The 13372-nt window shown below is 37.6% G+C and overlaps 1 protein-coding gene across 3 annotated transcripts in view; it reads right to left on the bottom strand.

The window, feature by feature from the left end:
• Window positions 1-13372, bottom strand: part of DPP10 (dipeptidyl peptidase like 10) — an 811290-nt gene that overhangs the window by 384407 nt on the left and 413511 nt on the right. The gene's annotated exons all lie outside the window — the stretch shown is intronic.

The following is a 13372-nucleotide window of genomic DNA, read 5'->3' as shown; positions in this document are numbered from 1 at the left end:
GGAAACACTTCTGGATCTCCTTAACTGTGCTTAGCAGCTGTTATGCATGCACCAAAAAAAAAACACTGCTAAGTCACTTCAGTCGTGTCTGACTCTGTGCGACCCCATAGACGGCAGCCCACCAGGGTCCCGGTCCCTGGGATTCTCCAGGCAAGAACACTGGAGTGGGTTGCCATTTCCTTCTCCAATGCATGAAAGTGAAAAGTGAAAGTCAAGTTGCTCAGTCGTGTCCGACCCTCCGCAACCCCATGGACTGCAGCCTACCAGGGTCTTCCGCCCATGGGATTCTCCAGGCAAGAGTACTGGAGTGGGATGCCATAAGCATAGATAGAAAAATGAATTGTCATTTACTAATTTTGCATTTTAATGACCAAAATCCATGTTACTTCTTGCATTGTCCCCTTTATCAGAAATGTTTATTAATAGCTTCAATATTTTTAACAAAATGTATAGAATGCAAAGATCAATTCTTTTTTCTTTTTAACACATTTTCAGGGTTACATTAAGTTCAAAGCATGAAGAGTGTGTTCAGTTTGCCTATTTCTTTTTTTAGTATTAATTTTATTTCACTTTGACAACTGAGAGAAAAATTAAGGTATATACTTCTAACACTTTATAGAGCAGCTGATTGTTTTGTTAAATAAATATTTAAAGTTAAATGAGGTCATTATAGACATTTACTCGCAAATCCTCCCATTGCTCTTCCTTCACTAATACTTGTGATTCATTCCTTCTTCCACCGGTTAATAACAGATACAGGTCCTTGGAAAAGAAACTGATGCTGGGAAAGATTGAAGGCAAGAGGAGAAGAGGACAGCAGAGGATGAGATGCTTAGATGGTATCACCAACTCAATAGACATGAGTTTGAGTAAGCTCCAGGAGTTGGTGATGGACAGGGAAGCCTGGCATGCTGCAGTCCATGCGGTCACAAAAAGTTGGACATGACTGAGCCACTGAACTGAATTGAACTGAATAAGACCTATGTAATACAAAAAAACTTTCACTGAACTTTCTAGATGGTGGTGAATGAATCATTCCAGTATGATTCAAGGTAAGTAGAAATATTTAAAGTTTTGCCACATGGGTGTCACTTCTAAGTCCCAATTTTAAAAACTTATGAAAAGGAATTCATAGACAAAATGAATCGATTGTCAATGCACATATGACAAAATAATGCTCAGTCTCACTCATAATTAAATAACCACAAATCCATATAAAATTAATTACTATTTTTCATCAGCCAAAGTGATAATGGTTAACATGTTGGCAATACTTAGTGATGGCCAGAGTAGATTAACAGGCAGTATCATATAACATTGGTGGACTTGCTTACCACAATTTAATACTGTCTATTAAATTTCAAATAAACTTTTCTTTTTACATACTGCTATGAATTTAGCCCACAAATATATTTCAAAGATGACTGTCAAGTATATTTACAGGAATATAATAGGAAATGAATATATGGTAGTACATTATGCAAGGGAATTCTATGAACTCACTAAATCATATCAGAGGGGAAAAAAAGGCATCATAAAAAAAGATCTTCAATTTATACTATTAAGTGGATGAAAAAGGTAATCATCCATGCTGTGGAAATAAACACTTACACACATAAATATATACATATTTGAGATATATTGTTTATGTACAGATCATAGACACATTTCTGGAGAAATTTATGATAGGTGCAAATATCTTGGATGGCATCACTGATTCAATGGATAAGAGTTTGAGCAAGCTCTGGGAGTTGGTGATGGACAGGGAAGCCTGGCATGCTGCAGTCCATGGGATCACAAAGAGTAGAACATGACTGAGAAACTGAACTGAACAAATAGATAAATTGCTACCCTCAAAATGTAATATTGAGGGAAAATTTTATCTTTATTAAGTATGGGAATATCAGACCACCTTACCTTCCTCCTGCAAAACCTGTATACAGGTCAAGAAGCAACAGTTAGAACCAGACAGAACAAAAGACTGGTTCCAAATTGGGAAAGGAGTACATCAAGGCTGCATTGTCACCCTGCTTATTTAACTTATATGCAGAGTACATCATTTGAAATGCCAGGCTGAATGAAGCACAAGCTGGAATCAAGATGGCAGGAAGAAATATTAGTAACTTCAGAAATGCAGATGAAACCACCCCTTATGGCGGAAAGTGAAGAGGAACTAAAGAGCACCTTGATGAAGGTAAAAGAGGAGAGTGAAAAAGCTGGCTTAAAACGCAACATTCAAAAAACAAAGATCATGGCATTCAGTCCCATCACTTTATTGCAAATAGATGAGGAAACAATGCAAACAGTGAGAGACTATTTTCTTGGGCTCCAGAATCACTGCAGATGTTTACTGCAGTCAGGAAATTAAAAGAGGCTTGCTCTTCGGAAGAAAAGCTATGACAAACCTAGACAGCATATTAAAAAGCAGAGACATTACTTTGCCAACAAAGATCCATCTAGTCAATGATGTGGTTTTTCCAGTAGTCATGTATGGATGTGAGAGTTGAACTACAAAGAAGGCTGAGTGCTGAAGAATTGATGCTTTTGAACTGTGGTGTTGGAGAAGACACTTGAGAGTCCCTTGCACTGCAAGGAGATCAAACCAATCAATCCTGAATATTCATTGGAAGGACTGATGCTGAAGTTGAAGCCAATACTTTGGACACCTGATATGAAGAGCTGATTCATTAGAAAAGATCTAGATGCTGGGAAAGATTGAAGGCAGGTGAAGAGGGGATGACAGAGGGCGAGATGGTTCAATGGTATCACTGACTCAAGGGACATGAGTTTCACCAAGCTCCAGGAGATGGTGAAGGACAAGGGAAGCCTGGCGTTCTGTAGTCCACACAACTGAGCAACTGAACAACAACAATAATACCAGAACTTTCTATGATAATGGAAAGGCTCAGTATGAGCATTATCCAAATTGGTAGCCACTGGTTACACTTGGATATTGAATGTTTGAAATGTGGCTGTTGTAACTAAAAAATAGAGTTTTTAACTTTATTAGATTTTAAATAGTCATATGTGGCTAGTGACCGTCTTATTGGATAAGCCAATATACTGTATATATTTTCCAACCATGTTTTCACTATGTCATCTTTAAAATGTCAATGAGGAAGACTAAAAGTAATATATTCTTTATACTAATTTTACAAAATATCAATTGTTAATATTTTATGAACACATATAAATTATGAGACAAAGAATAAGAAGAAAGCCATATGACTGTAAAAATAATATTACACTAAATGAGAGATTGTAAAAATAAATGCTTTGTTCCCAAAAAACAGAACTAACAATGTGAATTTATTTGCCTTCTTTTTTTTTTTTTACTAAATATATAAGTATATATAAAGCTGTAAGATTATCTATATAAACTGAATTTGTATTTACTATTACTTTTGGTAAGAATAGAATATGTAGATGGAACGTGCGTGCTTATATGCTCAGTTGCTTCAGTCGTGCCTATTGCTTCAGACTCTTTGCAAACCCTATAAACTGTAGCCCACCAGGCTCCTCCATCCATGGGATTCTCCAGGCAAGAACACTGGAGGGGGTTGCCATGCCTTTCTCCAGGGGATATTCCCAACCAAGGGGTTAAACTGACATCTTTTAGTCTCCTACGTTGGCAGGCAGATTCTACCATTGGCTCCACCTGAGAAGTCCAAATGGAACATACCTCAACATAAAAAAGGACATTTATGACAAACCCACATCATACGTAACAGTGTAAATTGGAAAGCTTTTCCTCTAAAATCAGGAATAAAACAAGAATGCCAACACTCACTTCTAATTAACATAGTATTGGAAATCCTAGCCACATCAATCAGGTAAGAAAAAGTGCCCAAACTGGAATGGAAGGAATAAAACTGTCACTATTTGCAGATGGCATGAGCCTGTATATAGAAAGCCCTGAAATATTCACCAAAAAAATTTAGAGCTAGTAAATAAATGCAGTAAGGCTGTAGGATATAAGAATAATATACAGAAATCTGTTGCTTTTCTATATACAAATATGAACTAAAAGAAACAGAAAGCAAGAAAGCAATCCCATTTAAAAATCACATCAAAAAGAATACAATACTGAGGAAAAAAACTTAACCAAGGACTTGAAAGACCTACACTGTGAAAAGTATAAAACACTGATAAAGAAAATTGAAAATGATACAAAGAAATGAAAAAATATCCAATGTTCAAGGATCAGAAGAATTAATATTGTTAAAATTCCCATACTACCCAAAGCAATTTACAGATTTAATGGAATCCCTATCAGAATATCCATGACATTTCTCACAGAACTAAAACATATAATCCTATAACTTATATGGAACTACAAAAGACCTCAAATTGCCAAAGCAATCTTGAGAAAAAAATACAAAGCAGCAATAACCAAGTTCCCTGATTTCAGACTATACTACAAAGCTATAGTAATGAAAATAACATATGTTGACACAAAAGTAGACACACACATCCATGGAATGGAATACACAGCCCAGAAAGAAACCCACAAACTTATAGTCAATTAATCAACAACAAAGGAGGCAAGAATAGGCAATGGAGAAAAGACAGCTTTTTCAATAAGTGGTGCTGGGAAAACCAAACAGTTACATATGAAAGAATGAAAGTAGAATATTTCCTCATACCATATACAAACATAAACTCAAGATGGATTAAAGACCTCAATGCAAGACCCATAACCACCTGGAAGAAAATATAGGCATATATATAATTTCTTTGATGGAAATTATAGCAATATTTCTTAGGGAATCTGTCTCCTCAGGCAAAGGAAACAAAAGCAAAAATAAACAAATGGGACCTAATTAAACTTAAAAGCTTTCAGACACCAAATAAAAGCACAAACAAAATGAAAAGGCAATCTACCGAATGGGTGAAAATATTTGCAAATGACATGACTGATAGGAGTTAATATCCAAAATATATTTACTGTATATTTGGCCTTACTAAGGAAGTTTTTCCTTTCATAATGTTCATGTTTCTCGTTGAGACCTTTTCTTTTTTACTTAGATTAGTCTCATTAACACTTTTTGTAAAGCTGGCTTGGTGATGCTATAGTTCTAACTTCTGCTGTCTAAAATTTTTGATCTCTCCTTCAAGTTTGAATGAAACTGTTGCTGGGTAGTTTCCTTGGTTGTAGATTTTTCACTTGTATTACTTTAAATATATTCTGCCACCCTTCCTACCTCCAGAGTTTCTGCTGAAATAACTAAGAGCCTAGTAAGAGTTGCCATGCACATAACTTGTTCTTTGCCTCTGCTGTTTTTAATATTCCTCTCTTTAACTTCGCCATTTTAGTTTCAGTGTGTCTTAATGTGGTTCTCTTTGGGTTGATCCTGTTTGAGACTGTGTTTCCTGGATGTGGGTGTCTGATTCCTTTCTCAGGTTACGGAAGTTTTAAGCTATCATGTCCTCAGACCTGTCCTTTGACCCTTTCTCTAATTCTTCTTCTTTAGGACCCCTATAACATCAATGGTACTATGCTTAACATTGTACCAGAGGCCTCTTAAACTGTCCTTATTTCTTTTTTATCTCTTTTTTTTTCTTTTTTCTTTTCATCCTTAGTGGTTTCCACTACTCAGTCTTCCTACTTGTTGATCTGTTCCTCTGCATCACTTAACTTATGGTTTATTCCTTTTAGTGTATTTTTTTCAGTACTGTATTTTTCATCTCTATTTGGTTCTTCTTTATATTGGATTACCCAGAAAGTTTGTTAGGGTTTTCCCATAACATTTTTCTAAAAAACCCAAACGTTCTGGCCAATCCAGTACTTTCGTACACTGTTAAAACGTCTAACTTTTCATTCTTCATCAATTCTTCTCTCAAGTTTGTTGATTATTGTAATTATCTTGAACTCTTTATCTATTAGACCATATATCTCTATCCACTTCACTCAGTTCCTCTGGGGTTCTGTCTTGTTCTTTTGTTTAGAACTTGTTCCTCTGTTACTTTGCCCATTTCCTTAATTTGCCGTTTCTCTTTCTAGTATGTTGGTTAGGTTTCCTGACCTTGGAAAGTTGGAAAAGTGGCCTTGGAAGTGGTCTTTTGTAGGAGGTAGATATCCTGCATCTCAGCAGCACATTCCCCTCTGGTCATTGGAGCTCTATGCTCTTGGGGTGCCCCTATGTGGGCTATGTGGGTCCTTCTCTCGTGGTGGCCTACTTTAGGCAGTATGGTAAGTGTGCTAGCCCCTGGTATGATTGGTTGCCAGTCCCCTGTCTTGTACAAAAGACTGACAGCCACTGTGGAGCCCAGTCACATGGTGGCTGGCTGTGGAATCCAGTGCTAGTGCTGGCATACTCCAGGGCAGTGCTAGGTTCTAGGCAGATGGCTTTTGGGCTTTTGGCTTTCTTGGATTTAGTGTTGGCCTGCTGGTGGGTTAGGCTGGTTCCTTACATGACTGGCCACAGGTTCTAGGGTATCCCAAAGCTAGTACTGGTCATTGGAGAGTGGGGCAGCTGGCAGAGAAGTACAAAGTGCTCACCCATCATGGATAAAGCCAGGTCCAAGGGCTAGTGCCATCTGCTGGAAGACTGAGCTGGGTCCTAGGGTGTTGGTGTTGAACTGCTAGTGAATGAGGCTGACCACAAAGTTAGAACTGGATGGCTGCTGGGAGGGCCCAGGGCCCAGAAGGTTCTAGGGACCATTCATGCCCACCGATGGATAAAGCAGTGTCCCATGGTCTCTGGCTGCAGGGCCCTCCTGGGGGTCGTTGATCTAGTACCTGTGTACTGATTTATGAGTATTCTTCATGGACCCTGTGGTGGACAGGGTCCTCTCCAGGGCTGGTATGGGCTCAAGAAGTCTTAAGGCAGCCTGCCTGCTGGTAGGTGGGACTGCCTCCCTGCCCAGCTGGTTGCTTGTCCTGAGGGGTTCCGGTACTGGTATCTATGGGCTGGTAGGTGGGGGCAAGCCAGGGTCTTGTTTAAAAAAGCTAGAGGGAAGATTCCAAGATGTCCTTTGATAGCATCAGTATCCACCTGGTAGAAGGAGCTCCCCAAAATGACTCTTGCCAGTACCTATATCCTCAGAGTGAGCTCCAGTTGCCTCCTGCCTCTCCAGGAGACTCTCAAAAGATCAGCAGATAGGTCTGACCTAGGATCCCCTCAAACTACTGCTTCTGCCCTGGGTCCCACAATGTTTGCGATTTTGTCTATGTATGTGCTTTGTAAGTGAAGTCCTATGCTCCACAGTCCTCTGGATCTCCTAAAGTAAGCTCCTCTGAATTTCACACATATGTTTTGCATAAATGTATAAATAAACCCATACATTTTGGTGGCTCTACTTTTTGCTTTAGTACCACCAGGCTGGAGAGCCCAGTGTTGGACTCAGATTCCTTTCTCATTGGGAAGAATTTCTGCATTTGTAATTATTCTCTCATTTGTGGATCATTCTCCTGGAGGAATGGGTCTGGAATATACGCTATAACTCTGCCCTTCCTACCTGTCTTGTTGTGGTTCCTTCTTTATATCCTTTCTTGTGGAAGATCTTTTCTAGTAGATTCTGGTCTCTCTCATCAGTGCTTGTTCAATAAATAATTGTAACTTTGATATGCCCATGAGAGAAGGTGAACTTAGGGTTTTAATACTCTGCCATCTTTGTATGCCTTACCTGAAGCTAGACTTTTAACAAATAAGTTTTCCATGATTATAGCCAGTATGTGAAACCATCTGGCTGATCAGAAGTTTCCAAAAACTTTACTTTATTTCAAATCTTAAGAGGTGACATTTTGGTTATCTTTATCCAACAATTATTTGCTTGTAACATTGTTTTTTGTTTTTTGGGTTTTTTTCATCAGGTAGCTCTTTACTCTATCATGGATAGAAAATAAGTTCCTTAATTTCTTGGTGGTAAAAAGATTTGTATCTATCTCCTACCCCAAATGCTCAGTGGCAGAATAAGTGAATATTAAGCAAAAATAATACAGTGGTATGCAAATCAACTGATGCTATCTCTATGCATGATAAGTCCAAAAACTTCTCTTGGTTCTAGTCAAATCTATTTCATATTGATCTATAAATAAATAGTTGTGAGGCAGGCGATAGATGGGCCCCAGGCTGAGCAGCTGGAGTTTCTCGCCTGTAGACAGATACTCCAAAATAGCAGGAGGGAGGAGAGGCTAAGCCCAGCCCAGATAAGAGATAAAGGATGACATATTCCTCATTCTCAAAGTCAGAGACATTCCTGAATACATAGAACGTGTAAAGACCAGCTCCTTGAAGAACCATAATGGAGGGGGTACCACCCCATAGTAAGTGACAGACTTTTCGCTAGTGTCCATCTTGGCAGAGAAATGCACACACATATGGGAAGACCCTCATATACAGACCTTCAATACAGAATCAGAACCAGACAAAGCAAGATAACTGGCCAAAGGTAACCTGGAAGAAATGACCTGTGTAAGTGATTAATCAAAAAAGCAAGAGAGTTCTAGAAAAATATCTACTTCTGCTTTATTGACCACCAAAGCCTTTGACTGTTTGGATGACAACAAACTGTGGAAAATTCTTAAAGAGATGGGAATACCAGACCACCTGACCTGCCTCCTGAGAAATCTGTGGGCAGGTCAAGAAGCAACAGTTAGAACTGGACATGGAAAAACAAACTGGTTCCAAACAGGGAAAGGTGTACATCAAGGCTCTGTACTGTCACCCTGCTTATTTAATTTATAAGCAGAGTACATCATGAGAAATACCAGGCTGGATGAAGCACAAGCTGGAATCAAGATTATTGGGAGAAATATCAGTGACCTCAGATATGCAGATGACACCACCCTTATGGCAGAAAGTGAAGAACTAAAGAGCCTCTTGATGAAAGTGAAAGAGGAGAGTGAAAAGGTAGGCTTAAATCTCAACATTCAGAAAACTAAGATCATGACATCCGGTTCAATCACTACACGGCAAATAGATGAAACAATGGAAGTCTGTCAGAGACAGACTTTATTTTTGGGGGTTCCAAAATCACTGCAGATAGTAACTGCAGCCTTGAAATTAAAAGATGCTTGCTCCTTAGAAGAAAAGCTATGACCAACCAAGATAGCATATTAAAAAGCAGAGAGAGACATTACTTTGCCAACAAAGATCCATCTAGTCAAAGCTATGATTTTTCCAGTAGTCATGTATGGATGTGAGAGTTGGAATATAGAGAAAGCTGAGTACCAAAGAATTGATGCTTTTGAACTGTGGTGTTGGAGAAGACTCTTGAGAGTCCCTTGGACCGCAAAGAGATCCAACCAGTCCATCCTAAAGGAAATCAGTCTTGAATATTCATTGGAAGGACTGATGCTGAAGCTGAAACTCCAATACTTTGGCCACCTGATGCAAAGAACTGACTCATTTGAAAACATGCTGATGTTGGGAAAGATTGAAGGCAGGAGGAAAAGGGGACAACAGAGCATGAGATGGTTGGATGGCATCACTGACCCTATGGACATGAGTTTGAATAAGCTCCGGGAATTGATGATGGACAGGGAAGCCTGGCTTGCTCCTTCCCACAGGGTCGCAAAGAGCAGACATGACGGAGTGACTGAACTGAAGTGAACTGAAGTGATTCAAACTACCACAAGGGTGTGACTATCTCTGAGCCTCCCCCTAGGTCTATCCACATATACTCTTTTCCTCGAATACGCACTTTACTTGTTTCACTGCTTCCCATTTCTATGTGAAAATTCAATTCTACACAGCAGTGGGCCAGGGCCTTGTCAATTGTCCCTGCTGGTCTAGTGGCTAGGATTCAGGACTCTCACTGCCACAGTCAGACTTCAATCTCTGGCCAGGAAACCAAATCCTGCTTCAAGCTGCTGCAGGCTGAGCCTGGACCAAAACATATGCAGGTCACATTCCTTGGAATCATTAAAATATATGAATTTCCCCTCTCTGCTTTAGGCTATTTTAATAGCATATTTTTAAAAGCTTACAGATATCTTACAGATATTCCATGTCTCTTCCAATATTAGTACATAAGCTGTCTCTTTAAAAAAAGAAATCTTAATAATGTTTAAGCATATGGCTTGGAATCGTGTTTTCAATTCCTTTCTAATGTCAAACAAAGATTTGATAGAACTATTTATGAATACTGGTGTTTTCTGCCAAGACCACTGGCAATATTCAAATTATTGACAATAGAAAGAATACAGCTAATACTTATGAAACGTTTTCATAATTATGACACTGTGAATTAGCTTTGTTTGAAATAGTTCTGGGTTTATGAGATAACATTTCCAAACACTTAGAAATGATTAAGAGCAGTTTGGGGGCTAAATCATTTCTTTCACATAACTCCTTTTCAAAAAGCTATATACCCTTTAATTTCTTCTTTCATTACAAATCTACCTATCTTCAAAACAAAAGAATGCCTTAAGACAACTATTTCAGAAAAATTATTTGCTTTTGTTTTATTTTGACAGTCAGGGTCAATATTATTTTTAATCATAGTGTCTGCTCTATATGATTACACAGCTAATCATATTCATATTTAAAAAATATATAAGAGAACTGACAGTATGGTGTTATCTTAATTTTTAAAATAAATTGACAGTCACATTTTTTTAAAATATATCTTATTAAACAAAAGGCTATTCTGCTTTCACATTTTAAGTAATTTTTTTTTCAATTGCTTTGGTACACTTTTATTACAAAGATTTTTATAGACATCTAATCCAATTAATTATAATTGTAATTAAAGTATCACTAATTGTTCAATGAAAAAAAATGAAACTGCAGTATGAATAAAATTTTTATGCTCCGATAGATTTTTTTCCCAAGAGAATAGCCTGAGAGAGAAAATATATCTAGAACTTAGCCTAGTATGCACTTTAAAACACAACTGTGTTTAATAATGCTATCTTGGAGTTAGGAGGAGGAAATGATTAAATGAGTACCTTTGAATTTATCTGGAATCATGGTAATTTGTATTTTTTGTTTGCAGATCTAAGTTAACTAGTTGCAAATATAAGCCACATTCCAATCCTTATCCTCACCCTCCTCTGTTGAATTCTGACACCTCCAGGACTTATAAATTGCTTAAGTATCTGTGCTGTGAGATAAATGTCTTTAGGGATCCTATGAATCTTAGAAGATCAGTAAATTTGAATATTTGTTAAATATTACTTAGTGGTAATTAAGAGTCATGACTAACTATAGAAGAGTAGAAAAAGACCTCAAAAGGATTTTTAAAAGATTAAACATACAAGCATAATGATAAAATGTTATTAATCAGCACATGGAGAAAACCACAATGAGATGGGATTGGTATGAAGTACCAACAGCAGAAGGGAACAATAACCAAAAATGTTTGTTTGTTTTGTTTCTTTTTTGATGCACCAAAGAGACTAATAAAGCAAGGAATAAATTCTGGGGGAAAAAAAAAAAAGATAATTAACAACCAGTAGAAGACCTCGTTTGGAGAAGGAAATGGCAACCCACGTCAGTATTCTTGCCTGGGAAATCCCATGGACAGAGGAGCCTACTGGGCTACAGTCCATGGGATTGCAAGAGTTGGACATGATTGAGTGATTAAACTACCTACCTGCCTAACTAGAAGACCTCATTAACCTGTGTAAGGGGATGATCAATATGGGAAAGTCACACACCAGATATTCAGGTATTAAGAGTCTATTCTTAAATGCCTGACCACTAAAGGCCTATACCCATCCTCATCAAAAATATTACTTTATAATAAAGGAAACAAAATACAAAATGCATTTAAGTTTCTTCTCCAAACTAGTCTTATTGAAATTAACTTGCATTGACTTAAATCAGCAAATCATTAGCTGCCATCATTATCAATTTCTGCTTTCTACCCCCTGGCCTATTTCCTACTGATGCCTTCTTTCCCACTGATTAAAACATCTCTCAATGATTCCTTAGCCTCTTCTCTAATATCCCAGAGGACCACCAAAATAAGAAACAATAGAGACTTTCCTGGTGGCCCAGTGGTTAAGAATTCACCTGCCAATGCAGGGGACACGGATTTGAACCCACATTTGGGAAGATTACACAGGCCACAGAGAAACTAAGTTCAAGTATCAACCACAACAACTAAGGCCAGGCGCTGGAGCCTGAGTACTGCAGCTACTAAAGCCCGGTGCCCTGGAGCCCACGCTCTGGTAAAAGAGAAGCCACCACAGTGAGAAGCTCATACACTACAACAGAGAGTAGCCTCTGCTCGCTGCAACTAGAGAAAGCCTGTGAGCGGCAACAAAGACCCAGCACAGCGAAAATAAAAAATAAATATATTACTTAATTAAAAATGGAAAAATAAATAATACTGTTCCATGCTGTTTATTAAGCTTTTTCAGGAATGTTAGCATTATCTCCCTCAAGGAAATCCATATTTTAGAAAGTGAGAAATATGCTTCATATTTCCTTGGCATTCCACAAGTATTAATACAATTACACATTGCATTCAGAGTACCTGTTCTTCTAATATCTGTGAAATGACTGATTCATTTAAAAACAGAAATGTCATTGTTATTTAGTTAATAGCCTAATTGCTAAAGTACATGAGCTGTTTGGTTTAGTCTAACAGATATATACATATGCAATCACTTCATGATTTCAACAACCACTTCTCTCTTATTAAATAAAAACACCAAACAACAAAATTTTTAGTTCATCTCTTCCACCTGACCACTCTGTTATAAACATGAAGACCAGATGTTTATTGCAAATGTACCAGTAGGAATAAATACAAAAAGTATGTGATAATTTGCTTATTTCTTTAACTTGTACAGAAGGTCTTCTGAGGCCTTGTACTATGTCTATACCGTATTAACACATTTAATAGGAAATACATTGAACCTTTGTTTATCTAAAACAGTAAGCAAATAACTGTATACTATTTTTCAGTGGTGTTTGATAGCTAGATTTTGAACATTTGAAATAGTTAATTAACTATCACTTACTCATTAGGTAATCACAGCTAAATATAACCTTAAGATGGTTTGCTTAGTCACTCAGTCATGTTATGTCTGACTCTTTGCAACCCCATGGATTATAGCCCGCCAGGCTCCTCTGTCCATGTGTATTCCTCAGGTAAGAATACTGGGGTGGGTTTCCATGCAAATCTAAACAAAGAGGTTTTAATTTACCCCAAAGTTCATATACATTTATAAGAACAAAATACATTCATTTGTTTATTTGATCATTGCTAGGCCAAACAATGATTCAGGAGAAGAGGAATGATATTGACAGAATGCAAAATTATAAAGGTAAAACACAGCAACCTCAACAAAAGGCCAGTTTTACAAAGCCTGTCTTCTACTTGATTTGCAAAATCACAATTAAAAGCAAGTCAGGAAGAATGAGAAGTAAATGGAGAGAAAAAGTTATAATGATCTGGGTTATACTAACTT

Source organism: Bos javanicus, chromosome 2 (assembly GCF_032452875.1).
Source record: "Bos javanicus breed banteng chromosome 2, ARS-OSU_banteng_1.0, whole genome shotgun sequence".
NCBI lineage: Eukaryota > Metazoa > Chordata > Mammalia > Artiodactyla > Bovidae > Bos > Bos javanicus.
This window is presented reverse-complemented; position numbering and strand designations above follow the sequence as displayed.